We start from the raw sequence: 15,210 nt of genomic DNA, 5'->3' as shown, positions 1-15,210 counted from the left end.
TTGCATCAAACATGTTGTTTGCATCTCAAGTGTCCTCTTGAGATTCTCATTCTCAACCACAAGTACCCTTAGTGTGCCATTCTCCATTGCAAGTGCTCGTAAGTCTTCGCCCTGTTTGTTTACGGTCTCTTGCAATGATACCAAGTACGCCATGATCATGGTTTCCGATGTCGTTGGTTGGGTGGTTGTGTTGCTATCTCCACACTTAGGAGATTTTGGATCATTTTCCACAATGGTTGTGGACCTTGTTGAAGAAGAAGAACCCTTGCGAGTGCCGGAAGACATTGTATGTAAAATAGGAGATGAGAATCAATTTTGTTGAACCTGTTCACTTCGGAAATGCTGCTATAGAAACGCTTTCCACAACTCTGAAAATTTTTGTCTTTACATCAATGCGTAGAGGACTTCGTGCTCTTCGATTGAGGCTATAGATCACCCAAATCGGAGTTCGGATGAAGAAGTTATGATCAAAAGAGTGGACTGCTGTCTACTAGGTCAAAAAATGGCTGCACTGAGAGAGAGAGAGAGAGAGAGAGAGAGAGAGAGAGAGAGAGAGAGAGAGAGAGAGAGAGAGGTACTGCTCTGAGGACTATGAGAGAGAGAATGGTAATGAGAAAGCAGGAGAATACATTGCAGGAGACGTATGCACTCTTGTTCTCCTTCTTCTTCTTCTTCTTCTTCTTCTTCTCTCTCTCTCTCTCTCTCTCGTTTGTACTTCACGTCGAGAGAGAGAATGGTAATGAGAAAGCAGGAGAATACATTGCAGGAGACATATGCACTCTTGTTCTCCTTCTTCTTCTTCTTCTTCTTCTCTCTCTCTCTCTCTCTATCTCTCTCTCTCTCTCTCTCGTTTGTACTTCACGTCGAAGCAGTCCGAGGACTCTCTCTCTCTCTCTCTCTCTCTCTCTCTCTCTCGTTTGTACTTCACGAAGCCAATGCAAGGGCGGGGTGCAATGCGACCTTCACCATGTACTTGATGTTAGGAAATAAGACGTAGCTAAATAGATAATTGAGTAGATTACTTAATGGAGAGAGACAGATTTATATACACGAGATTATAGAGTAGAGAGAGAGAGAGTACACACGATATACGTGGTTCACCCAATGTGGGCTACGTCCACGGGAAAGCAGCCACTCAATGGCTTTAGTACTTCAAAACAAGAAGTAGTTTACAAAGGGATTATACCCTTAATGGAGCTCCCGCCTTGCTTCACTCTCACCACCTCACACTCACCTTGTTGCATCAACTTCACACTATGAAATGTGTGTAGAAATGGCCTCCTTTTATAGGCCAAAAGGGCTGCCCTCTCTTATGAGAAACAGCCATGTGTAGCCGCCCTTGTGCGAATAAGTCCAAATCGGACCCTCCAATCCGTCCATGTGTGGCCGCCCTTGAGAAGACAAGTCCGCTTTTGATTTCGGCCACCATCCATTGAATTCGGCCACCGGCCACCGGCCATTGACTTCCGACCACCGGCCATCGGCCATTGACTACCGGCCACCGGCCAACCGACCGGTTGTTTTCCGACCACTTTCCAGCCGCCGTCCGGCCATAATATTTTGGCGAAAAAAAAGTCTCGGGGGCCTCCGTCCCTGAGGCCTTTAAAGTTGCCCCTGATTCTTGTCCGTGAAAATTTTGGTTTCCGGTGAGTGATTTTCCTTCACGCACGATGGCTTCTTCTCATAATGGGGGCCTTACAAATGTGCGCTTTTACCACAGAAAATACAAGGGTAAATCAGGCTCCATACTTAACACTTGAATGTACTTGAAAGCCCTGCAGAGCTGTTGTGTGCTCTTTTTCTTGCCAACTCCCTTTTTCCTTGTCGCAAGCCTTCAGGTCGCAGTGCACAACACGTGGCCCAGGAAACCCCAACGCCATATTGTGTTAGTAGATACAAAGTTGATAAAGTCAATAATTGATTCAAGAGATAGGTTTTGTAAGTCATAAATGATACTACTTCTTGTATATTCAACATGGTGGTCTTAATATTAGTGTCCTAAATGTATTTAACTTTAGTGGTGATAGACATTAAAGCAATATTACGGTGATAGACATTAAAGCAATATTAAAGCAATATTCTTACAAGGCCCATTTTTGAGTCCAAACTTTTCCTAATGGCTCCGTAATAGCCTCGAGTAGGAGGACCATCATCAACCTCAAGATTTGCATCCAATTCAAACAAAGTACATCCACCAAGCGCAAAAAATTCTAGTTCTTCGGCCATCACCTCTTCCCCTTGCTCTTGGCTATCTTCATTGTCATCCATATTCCGTTGTGGTACGTGTTCTTCATACTTTTCAAATTGAATATTGTTGAGGAGTCTACGATTGCAATACAAAGTATACCAATTTTTCGGCACGATCGCTAGAAGGCGATTACAAATAGTCGAGTGCACATAGCTGTAGGTACTCCAATTTTGCTCATCCCTAGACACCTTGAACTTAGAATCCAGTGCAAGCATTGAGAGCACTTTATAGTTTGTCTAGACTCAGTCCCATGTCACACACGTCCAACTAGACATGTTGTGCAAATGACATGGCAAAAAATGATTTGGCTACTAGGGATGTCCGTTAGTAGACAGAGTAGACCGGGGCTACCCCCTCACCCTTCACATTAAGGTAGTGGACATACAAAACAGAAGGCTTGCAAAATGCAAGTAGAGGTCTTGACCTCGTTGCTCCTTGCAAGGCATGCGAAATCATTTCCAAGTGGATTGCACTCATTCGCTAACGAGAAAGGTTCTTTTAATTTGTTGATTTCATTTGTCTATGTGTGAAACACATGCTTCCCAATAGTGCACTTTTTGGCTTGTTCGATCACCTGTGTAAAACATTGGCCTCATTGATTGCTTTAGATATGAGATATCGCTTGTGTGTGCCAACGAGGGTGTCCACTTTGCTTGTTTTGGCATGTTCGAGTGTCATCCACGTGTGAAAGAGGCCTTATTTTATCCAAAATGAACCTGCGTGTAGCCATCTGCGTCAACGTGAATGGCTGCAAGTAGGTTGACACTCCATTGACTCACACAACATGGCTTCAAATTGTCAATTCCCTATAGCCATTTGCATCGACGCAGATGGCTAACTCTAGGCTTCTCATCACCTCTCTTGAATGATCTGCTGCGTAATCCTATCATAACTCTCAATTGAATCATGTCTCTCTCCACCGATTTGCTTTGTTGATTCCACCGCTTCTACGTATAAGTGGTCGAGTCATCTTGGGCTTTTGCTGGTGCGGTGAACTACGCTCAAGCAGTGACCAGCTGCTCCAACCCAAAGGCATAGAAAATATTTAATGGCAGTCGAAAGCGACCTATATGCGGCCAAGCGAGCAACTATCTTGAAACAGAGAAAAAGCGCAGAGACGATCCGGGAGCTGGGGAGAACATTGCAATGGAGAAACACCTTGTGTGTGTGTGTGTATGTGTGTGTGTGTGTGTGAGAGAGAGAGAGAGAGAGAGAGAGAGAGAGAGAGAGAGAGAGAGAGAGAGAGAGAGAGAGAGAGAGAGAGAGAGAGAGAGAGAGAGAGAGAGAGAGAGAGAGAGAGAGAGAGAGAGAGAGAGAGAGAGAGAGATAGATAGATAGATAGATAGATTGTATTATCGTCCACGGAGGTCAGATATGACCTATGGGACCAAAAACAAAACATTACAAACGTGAGGGGATTGTGGGATACATCTTAGTTAAGGACTGAGGGTCCAAAAAGAAAGTTAAGATAAGATAAGATGAACAAAATCTATGCAGAAGGAGGTGAGGAGGGAACCGGTTTGGGAGTTCGAAACTCTTAAGTAATGGCTCTACCTCCTCAGTAGACTGCCCATTTTCTTGCTATGCGCGCTTCTCACATCTTCTGTAGTTCTGCCTTCTTTTGCTTGAGTTGAGCGGGTGTAAGATCTTCTGCAAACCACACTTTGGTGTCCTTTAGAAGTCTTGATTGCTCAAGAAATTTGATCCTGTCCCTCTTGGTTTTGAAAGTGTAGATTGCATGATTGGTGCGATTCTCGTGTGCAAGAGAAGTGATTGTTGCTGGATCACATTGTACCATAGGGATTGCGGATTGGATGCGGGCAAATGACTCGCTAAACTTGGGATCCCCCTCCCCTTTCCAATCTCTTGGAAGCCCACCAATGCGAACGTTGAGGGCGATATCCTCCTGTCGTTGCCGTTCACGTAGTGTGAAAGCCACACGATCTTCGACCCTGCGAGAGATTACCTCTTGTACTTGAGTTTTGACCTCCTTTGTGATGGTCGTCTCTACTTCTTCTTTTGCCTTTGTGAGTTTGATTTCGATCTGTTTTAGCTCCTCCTCCTTGCAATTCTCTATTGTGGCTAGCCGAGCCTCGAAAGCTGCAAGCCTTTGTTTCAACTCGTCATTCTCCTTGCGAAGGCTTTCGACTTCCGTTTGAAGGCGGGTGATGTTGTCTACCTTCGGAGGTGTTTCCACGACTCCGGCAAAACTAAGCTTACTTCGGGACGCAGCCCGGGTAGCCATGAATGCAATGAGCTGCTTAGGTCGGAGTAGTAAAGACCGAACTTCTTGAAAAATCCGGCCTTCTTGAGGTCGCAGTGCAGAGACAAGACCTTAGGAATGCCAACCTTCTTGAAATTGTTTGAAGTTGCTCGGGTGAATCTCAAGCAGTGAACCAGGCCGAAATCAGACTGTCAGGTGGTGGTGAATCTCACGCAGCAAACCAGGCCGACAGACCGAAATGAGCTAAACCTCTTCGAGGGGCCGAACCAGGTTGTCACATGCACGAGACTGTCTCGCAGGGCACTCTGTCGCTCGCAGGGTTACACAGACGACTCTATCTCGTAGGCTCACACGGACTGTCATAGTACGAGCTCGTGCTTCTTGAGGTCGAACGAGCACGCACACAAACTGTTGCCTCACACGGACTGTCACACGCATGAGAAGAGAGAGAGAGAGAGAGAGAGAGAGAGAGAGAGAGAGAGAGAGAGAGAGAGAGAGAGAGAGAGAGAGAGAGAGAGAGAGAGAGAGAGAGAGAGAGAGAGAGAGAGAGAGAGAGAGAGAGATCCTTTAACAGTCACGCATTGGCACAAGTCGAGAGAGAGAAGAAGAGAGAGAGAGAGAGATCCTTTAACAACTGATTGTTGGCCGTCGTAGGCCGAGCGAGAGAGAGAGAGAGAGAGAGAGAGAGAGAGAGAGAGAGAGAGAGAGAGAGAGAGAGAGAGAGAGAGAGAGAGAGAGAGAGAGTTCCATCCACTGAGAAACTGCGGTTGAAGAGAGAGAAGGGAAGATCGAGAAGCACTATCGTTTGGAGCAGTGAGAAGTAGTGCTTATGGACATGGGCAATTGGTGCTGGACATTGCACTTTTTCATCGATAAAATGTTGAAAACAGATGCATCTGGGATCCCTGAGAGAGAGAGAGAGAGAGAGAGAGAGAGAGAGAGAGAGAGAGAGAGAGAGAGAGAGAGAGAGAGAGAGAGAGAGAGAGAGAGAGAGAGAGAGAGAGAGAGAGAGAGAGAGAGAGAGAGAGAGAGAGAGAGAGAGAGAGAGAGAGAGTTCCTTTAATCACCGATTGTAGGCGAAGGCCAGTTGAGAGGGGGAACACACATGCACTGACTATAGCCTTTGAATTGATATTTCAAGAACGTGAATCCTAAAAGCGATGCAAATTCACCGATTGGAACCAAATAAAAATTGCACTTTGTTGTTGCATAGGGAGGTGTGATGGAGAAGGTGTGGAGAGTTGAAGGGGGAACTTCCACCAAAAAATAGGAGAGAGAGAGAGAGAGAGAGAGAGAGAGAGAGAGAGAGAGAGAGAGAGAGAGAGAGAGAGAGAGAGAGAGAGAGAGAGAGAGAGAGAGAGAGAGAGAGAGAGATAGATTTTATTATCGTCCTCGGAGGTCAAATATGACCTATGGGACCAAAGTTACATGTGATGTAGTATGTGTATGGCTGATGAGTGACTCTCAATGCTCCAAAATTGTGGTGATCACTGATGAGAGTCGCTTGCAATGGAGAGCCCACTCTGTGGCTAGGAGAGGAAAGTGTGTAGGTCTAACTTATGGCTGAAAATGTGAGAGAAGAAAGTTCGGATGTGACCAAAAGCTGAGCACTCTAGTAGTGTGTGGTACTCTGACTCTCGAACTTGCAGTGAGCATAATGTGCACAGTCGATTTGACTCTTCTGCATTGCCCCAACGCCCTATCTCGCATTGAAGGAAAAGGGAGCTAAGCCGAATGGCTGCGATAGTATGAAGCATGACCCACCGGATTTCTCCCAAGCTGTAATACATTGGCGTTGTAGAAAATCTTCATTCACTTGGGAGTCAATTGAAGCATCACGTAGCAAGTGTAATGCATCCCATCTCCCAAACCACTTCTTTATGTCTTGCATCCATCCCATGCTCAAAATCTTGCTTTTATGCATCTTTTGAACTTTTTTGCTTGCTTCCCATGCAATTGTAGGAAGTCGATAGTGCATCAAGATATGCGTTTTGTTAAATTAACACCCCATCATCACCGCAGGCCAATTGAGAGAGAGAGAGAGAGAGAGAGAGAGAGAGAGAGAGAGAGAGAGAGAGAGAGAGAGAGAGAGAGAGAGAGAGAGAGAGAGAGAGAGAGAGAGGTGCTTTGTACCTTGAATGGCCCATTGTCACCATAGGCCACATAAGCGAGAGATAGATATATTTTATTATCATCCTCGGAGGTCAAATATGACATATGGGACCAAAGATACATGTGATGTATGGAGCCGATAAATGAATCTCAATGCTCCAACATTGTGGTGAGGAGAGTCACAGTTGAGAGTATCCATCCCACGCTCAAGATCTTGCTTTTATGTGTCTTTGAACTTTTTTTCTTGCTTTCCATGCAATTGTAGAAAGTCGATGTGAAGGGTTTCAAAGAATTTTTATCATGTAGTCAAAAACACTTTCCATGTCCATAACCTCAATTGGAGGAGATTCTGACTCAAGAAGTCATATATGAGAGAGATAGATAGATATATTTTATTATCGTCCTCGGAGGTCAAATATGACCTATGGGACCAAAGTTACATGTGATGTAGTATGTGTATGGCTGATGAGTGACTCTTGATGCTCCAAAATTGTAGTGATGAGAGTCGCAATGGAGAGCCCACACTAAGGATGGGAGAGGAAAGTGTGTAGGTCTAAGTTATGGCTGAAAATGTGAGAGAAGCAAGTTCGGATGTGATCAAAAGCTGAGCACTCTAGTAGTGTGTGGTACTCAGACTCTCGAACTTGCAGTGAGCATAATGTGCACAATCGATTTGACTCTTCTCCATTGCCCCAACGCCTTATCTCGCATCGAAGGAAATGGGAGCTAAGCCGAATTGCTGCGATAGTGCGTATCGCGGACAAGGGAATAGGCTCAAGCATGTAAGTGTGAGTACGGTTTCCTCTCTCAGCGAAGAACATGGTTTTGTAGTTGGGGGCAATATAGGTGGTGTAATGTATGAAGCGTGACCCACCGGATTTCTCCCAAGCCGTAATACATTGGCGTTGTAGAAAAGCTTCATTCACTTGAGAGTCAATTGAAGCATCATGTAGCAAGTGTAATGCATCCCATCTCCCAAACCACTTCTTTATGTCTTGCATCCATCCCGTGCTCAAGATCTTGCTTTTATGCGTCTTTTGAACTTTTTTGCTTGCTTCCCATGCAATTGTAGGAAGTCGATGTGAGGGGTTTTGACGCATCTTTATCATGTACTCCACAACCCTTTCCATGCCCATAACCTCAATTGGAAGAGATCCCGACTCAAGAAGTAGGAGCATATATGGTGTTTGTGTCTTAACTTGGAGAAAGTTTGTAAGAAAACGCTTTTGGACATTCTCAAACTCTTTCAAGTAGACTTTGAGATGCTCCCGCCCCACACTTAAACTCCATAAAGAAGAACCGGTGTCACCAATGCATCAAAAAGATACTTCTTGAGACCCAACACTTGATGTTTCCCGCATTACACATGTTCTCAAATGCATAATATGCTCTCTTTCCCGCTTCCAAACAACGCATAACACATTCATGCCACTTGTGATTGGATGGAACCTCAAGGCCAAGGTACTTAAAGCTCTCAACAACTTCAAGTGTCTCGTTGTTGTACACAATGCATGGCTTCTCCTTATGGTTGGTTTTCACAAGCATAACCTTTGTTTTGGATTCATTTACAATCAGCCCACTATGCAAGCAAAAGTTCTCAAGGACAACCATAAGCTTTTGTGCATCTTCTAAAGTGTGTGCTAGAAGCACTACATCATCCGCATACAACAAAAGCATGATTACCGCATTGCAAATAGTGACCTCTTCAATGCCTTCTTCTTGCATAAAGTCAAGTACCATTTGTTCCAATTGATCGATGCATAGACCAAAGAGAGTTGGTGACAATGGACATCCTTGTTTAACCCCAATAGTGCTTACAAAAATTTCTGAAATTTCTCGTCCCATGCGCAATTCACAAATCACCTTCTCATAGATTCGAGAAACCGCAAGCATAAACTCACTTGGCACTTGGAGTTCTTCCATCCTTCTCCACAAATTGTTACGTGGAATCATATCAAAGGCTTTCTTAAAGTCCACAAAACAACAATACAATCGCTTGCCTTTCAACCGACTTTCCTCCATGAGAACACGAAGAGTGACAAGATGATCAATGGTGCTATGGCATCGACGAAAACCCCCTTGTCCCTTTGCACGCTTGTCATTCTCTTCAGCCCAATCACTCAATTTCATCTCCATTATGCACCCAAACAACTTTGCCATAAGAGACCCAATCATTATAGTCCGGTAGTTGCTTACATTCTTTACATCCCCTCCTTTATGCAAAGTCCTAACCCAATTAGTACTCCAATCATAAGGCATACCATGTTGAAGTGCAAGGTTGAACATATCACACATCCACTCATGGATAAAATCTGCCGTCCATTTGATCATCTCCGGCTTGATACCTTGAAGATCTCTCACTTTGCGAGTGGCCAACTTTTCAAGCCCACCGCATACATCCTCAATAGTAAAAAAAGATGGCATACATGGGAGTGAACCATAAAATGGTATTTTTTCAGTATTTTCTTGCTCATATAATTGCCTACAATGTGTGTACATATCCACTAGACTCAAGTTACCAAAATTCTCAACCCGCTTAAGCGCCTCTCAAGTTTCTCCAAAATCTTCCACATTCATGTGCCTTTTCTTGGACTTGAAATTCTTGTTGCTTTACTTCCCATCTTCTTCTCTTCTTTTGAATCAATGCCTTGTATGTATGCAAATGACTTCGATAGTTGTCTTTGTCCATAGTTGCATCAAGCTTTATCAAGGACTTTCGAGCATCTTGACATTCTTTACCAAACCACCTTTTGCGTGATCTATCTTTGTTGATACCATGGAGATGCTTTATGGCAAAGCATTCTTCCGCACAAGAATAAATAGCTTTCTTGAAAGCTTCCCATTTAGTTTCCAATGGTGCATCACATTGAAGCTTTGTCATCCATAATTTTTGCTCAACCATTTCAATGTACATTGGTGCCCGTTTGAAATCCATACATAGTGATAACTTCTCTTTCCTTTGGCTGCGATTATCATGCTTAGTTGCTTCTCCACATGAAAGGTCAATACATAACGTGCAATGGTCGGATTCCGGGGTCCATTGACCAAAAATAAAACTCTTTATGCGATACATGATGGCTTCAGAGAGTAGCATATAGTCAATCACACTATCCCCATTATGTCTCCTACATGTAAATCCATTGGTTCCACTCCACAAAGATACACCATTGGCAATGAGCATACCCGTGCTATTACACATGTGTAAAAGTAACTTTCCATAGTGATCCGGCTCTTTCTCATCCATTGAAGTACGATCATACAAGTGAACTTCCTCCAACACCCTTGAAATGTATGGCATATCAAATTGTTGAGTATCATGTTGCAATGTTTTTGTGCGAGCATTCATATCCCCAAATACAATAACATCACCTTCACCTTTGAAATAAAAAATGTCCTCTTCCAAATTAGAAAATGGTTGATCTCTATCCATGCAAGCATAAAAGGGAGAATCATGATGAGGAATGTAGCAACTGGCTACAAAAATGGGTGCTCTTTTTGGTGTCATAATTTTCAACCATACATAACGTTTGTACTTGTCATCTTTCACAATTGATACAAAATCTTCCAATCCTTTCTTAACCATACATGCTAACCCTCCTTGTCCTCTTCGTTGCTTGAGATTCTTTGACCACATCAATGAATGTACATTGTAATCCTCCAAGCCGTTAATCCTTTGTGTATCATGCTCCCAAGTTTCAACAAGAAGTACAACATCGGCTTTGCTTGTTAGTTCATCAATGCCAACCCCCGCATTCCATGGGTATCCATTACAATTCCAAAAGCATATTTTCAATTGTAACTCGGTCTCATAGGTCACGCATCCCTATTTGCTTGAGAGACTTGCCTCCTCTTTGGGCACATTTTCTTCATGAGAGATCTCCTTGTTTTTATTATTCTTTTCCTCATATGCCTTGCGACGCATATTTTGTTGCTTAATAGTGCGATCTTCACATACAAAACATTTTGTATCCCTCAAATAGATCCAACTATTATCAAGGATAATCTTTCGCTTGGTCCCATCCGGCATGGTGCATACAATTGGCCGTTCTCCTGAGCGAGGAGCTCCTTGCTTCCCCACTCTATGTGCTCCATAGACCATAACTCCGGACATGCCAAAGTGGGTTTTGAAGAAATCTTCAATAACAATGGCAAGAGAAGGAGGTGTCTCTAACTTCTCTTCGGGAATTCCACGAATAACAATGTTCTTGGAACGTCGCTCCCGTTCCTTCAACTCCTCCACATCCACATCCTCAACATTCTTTGTTTGAACCATAGCTTGCATGAGTGAGGAATTAGAAACCACATTGCTACCATATACATCAGCCCAAGACTTGTTTGTGCATACATTTTTCATGTCGCATACAACCCGGCTCATAGTGTCAAATTTATCCTCTTTCAATACATGGTCATGCTCTACTTTGCTCATCCGCTCCTTCAAAGCATTCAAGTCCACAAGAGAGAGAGAGAGAGAGAGAGAGAGAGAGAGAGAGAGAGAGAGAGAGAGAGAGTGAGAGTATAGTATCATTCAAAAAAACAAACAAATTTCAAGAACTCTTCAAATTTATTGATGGTACAAGGTATATGTAGTGATGCACTCATGGTAAAGTGGGTGATATTGCCCCGTAATATTAGCTTTAAGTTTGCTCGGTTTTACGTTTTCTTGGAGTATGGGATTCCTCAAGAGTTAATAGTGTCACTAGAGAAAGACTCAGTGATAAAATAAAACAAAGGGTTGCACGAGTCCTTATTGTAGACAGACATGCAGGTGCACGATGAAAGTTACAAATGTGTGTGGCAAAGGAAATTGTGACAAAAACTTTGATGCAAGAAGGGGGCTCCTGCCATGTACTTGGCAAGCAAGAATTTCTAAGTGTTGTTGCAGCAATGGGCCCCTTAGTGGAGGAAAATTTGTGAGGATGATTACTTGTTGCTCTTGTTTGTGCATATTTTTTCAAAGTAACTAAATTCTATAATACATGTTTCATGGGTTTGTGGCAGTCAACAAGAAATGGCCCAACAAAAGAGAGCTTCAATACAAGTTTCCTGTTGCGGCTAAAAAGGGATTGCACATATGATTTTTTTCATAGAAGTAGGTTTCTTAGGCAAGGAGCAAAAGGGGAGTGTGCTTTGTGTTCAAGATGTCTATGATTGGCCCTGTCTCATGTTTAAATTTGATCACTTGGATGTGATGAAGTGGAATTGGAGATCTTCGGCACGCTTAGGTGCAATTTGATCACACTCATCGAGTGGCAGACTAGGTGACCATGGCATGCCATGTGTACGTTCCAAGGTTTGGTATTCTAGCAACATATTTTTCAAGTTTGACATATCTTGAGAAACGACTATTAATATGTATACTATATGAATATAGCATGCAAGACCTCCTCACTATTGCAACTTGTGACATAAAAGAGAAGGACATGGAAGGACAAATCCTTTTTTGACAATGCATAAATGATTTTATGGAGGAGCATGGATGTGAGAAAGAGGATTTTCATGTATTCATGGCAGACAAAGCTCAAGACAATAGGAATGTAGTTCGCATTGTGTTCAATTGTGGGAAAGAGAATGTTCTACAACGTCTAGAGCTATCTTGATTTTTTCATTGGAAGAAAAGCATGGTGGTGCACAGAAAAAAGTACAGTGTTTCGTCGTCTCAACAAACTCACAAAGACATAAAAGTGGTGTTGGGTAGCCTCTAGAGAGGTAGCATCTGCATAATGAACATTGCATGGATTAGAATATCCCTGCAATGGACTCTTGGTTGAGTTGGTGGAAGGTACATATTACACATTAGGGGAGAATCATGAAAGCACTAGAGAAGAGTAGTAATGGGCAAACACTCCAAGAACCAACTTGGCTGAGAGTAAGCATGGGAGATGGCTTGCAAGTGAGGGATTCCAAAAAAAAAAATCCCCATTTGTATGATGCATGTACTTCAGATATGGTGAATGCAATACTACAAAGCAGGAAGGCAATTTATTACTCTCAAGGTAAACTTATTGGAAAGGGTCCTTCATTAGAGAGACTCAAGGAGAGAGTTTCCTCTAGTTCAACGCAAGTGATAAGAGGAGTAGATAAGGCTACATTTGGAACACCCATGTATAAAGCTCGCACACCTCTGTAAAGAGACAAAGAAACCATTCTACAAAAGCGAGGGCTATCGATTGTGATTGATGTTGAGGATGAATCCATACATAGGCCAGAGTACAATGCAAAAACATGTGATCGTACATCACGTGGAAGGCCCAAGAAGATCATTTTTAGAGAGGATTCAGGGGCTGCAGATGGGAATGAAAATTCTAAAGACAGCAAAGGTTTGTGTTCTGGTATGAAAGGTCAATGAAGCTATGTGGGCAATTAGAAGGACTCCTCTCGGCAGCCATGTAACATGAAATGACACCCCCAATGGTGGAAAAAGATGTGGACAAAATATAGTGGCATGTTGTAAAGGGACTCCTGCACCATCTTTTGAGAGGAATAGAAAACATCCAAATGGGCTACTCAAGCTATGGTTTTGGTTTTTTCGCAACCATGTTATTCATTGTTATGTGGTGGATCATAACATAGATCCAAGGTCAGCTCCTCCACCAACAATTTGGTCGGTTGATCTAGGAACAAATCTTACAAATGAGGAAGTTCAGATATTGCTTGAAGGAGGATTTCAAGTGGGGATAGTTGCAAAAGAACAAATGGGTGCAACTACAATGCGGACTCCTCCTAGGGTGGAGGTGATTCCTCTTCCGCTTCAACAAAAGCAAGTAGTAGTGGTTCAATACTAAGAAATGGCATAAGAGTCAAATTTCATATTTCCATTTTAGAGGAAGCAACAAAGAAAACTGGTTTGGCTATTTGTTTCAAGGCTAAGGTGATTGAAGAGAAATCCATTAAGAGAAATCCATCACAGACAATGTACATGAAGTCTTCAAGGTGGAGTTTCACACAGGAGACGGTCATGTGGGGGTGTATGAGGTTCACATCATGGATGAGACCTACTGCACATGCTTTGATTCACCGATGGGGAGGCCAAGAAAAAAGCTTATTTGGATTGCCAACATTTGTACTTCATTTTCTTGAGAGGCTTGGATTGAGCCAAAATGAAAACATGTTCATATATCAGCCTATGCTAGGCGAGGTAGATGTCTACAATGCTCTTAGCCATTGTTGCGCGCATTTTGAGAACCCCATTTTTGTAATTCGTACATATGGACATGATGCCTGATGTCAAAAGGGTGTGTGGGATTTTGTTTTGTGGGTTTTTTATCTTGCTTTAGCAAGAACATGTACATGCAAGGCAAGTCGCTAGTGTAGCGCCAACTACTGTGAGGTTATTGTAAGTGTCCGTGAGTGAGTTTTTTAAAGTGAGACTTGTATATAACTAAAACTCATGTACAAACTTAAAAAATTTCAGCCAAAGTTCAGAAATTTATAGGTTTTAGCTCGTTGTGTCTCCTTGATGGTTTTTAATGCAGTTTTTGCCCTCACCTTGCTTGCTCTATGTGTAATCGTGTCGGGACAGCTCTCTGTTCGCGTCAATTTTGCATGTAGCGGTGTGTAGAATCAATTTTGATCATCTCTAGATTTCTCACCATTCATTTTTCAAGCTTTCTCTCAAGCTTTAAAATACCCCGATTGGATCGTGCTCTTCAAGTTATGACCAGTTCTTTGTAGGGTTATGGCTATGGCATCCTAGTGGCAAATTGTGTGCAGACAGATTGGGAGGACATGCATCTATGAATTGTGGAATTGATGTTGAAGTTGTGTATTTGTGATGTTAAATTGTGAAAGGTGAGGCCCTTGTATTCATATGCATTGGTCGCCGTGTGCTATAAATCCGTGCTTTGACGGGGTTTTGCTCATATGTGCTATGGTCCTTTGGGTGGGCGTGTGCTTGTAAATTCCCAAGGGAGCATAGGCCTTTTGGTTGGGGTTTACTAAGAGTGGTTTTAATTTATGTTTTGGTGCTGAGGTTGCAATTTTAATGCTCTTGGGTTGTAAAGCTATAGAGGTGTCCCACTTTTTCTATTGCCCACCAACAGTGTTTTGGTGCCCCCACTGAGGAGTTGCTTCAAGTTAGCTTTAGTGTTGGTGGTTCATACATAAAAGTGAATCCATGGTCAAGGTCAGTTATGCATTGTTCAAGATGAATGATATGATGAATAAGTTGAAGCTAAGCAACATAGTAGAGTTAGGCATGCACTACATGAGGTTTTGCTCTCTAAAGCAGGAGCTAGAGGTTTTTGAGGATATGGTTCTGGATGCAAAGGAAGAGAAATTCTTGTTTATTGGTACTCTTCCAAGATGTCTGGGCATTGAGGTTTCTTGCATTGAATTGTTGGGTGTAAAGAGCATTATTGATTTCTTGAAGCAAGGAAGATGGTTGGAAGATGTCAACCAGTCTTCTACTTCTTCATGCATTTCACACAAGAGCTTCTCTATCACTAGTGATGATTGGAGCAGTAATGATTATATTGAGTTGGACGTAGAAGATGAGGTTTTGTCTCTTGATGATGTAGATTTTATTGAGGTGTTATGTGCGGGCAATATTGTGAAAGAAAAGACCTTGGAGTGCATGTATGACAAAGAGAGCAATGCCATGGCTGATTTGGTTTCCTATACAAATACT

This window comes from Adiantum capillus-veneris, chromosome 30, assembly GCF_014529385.1.
Source record: "Adiantum capillus-veneris isolate H3 chromosome 30, ASM1452938v2, whole genome shotgun sequence".
In the NCBI taxonomy this organism is placed as follows: domain Eukaryota; kingdom Viridiplantae; phylum Streptophyta; class Polypodiopsida; order Polypodiales; family Pteridaceae; genus Adiantum; species Adiantum capillus-veneris.
Note: the sequence above shows the minus strand (reverse complement) of the source record.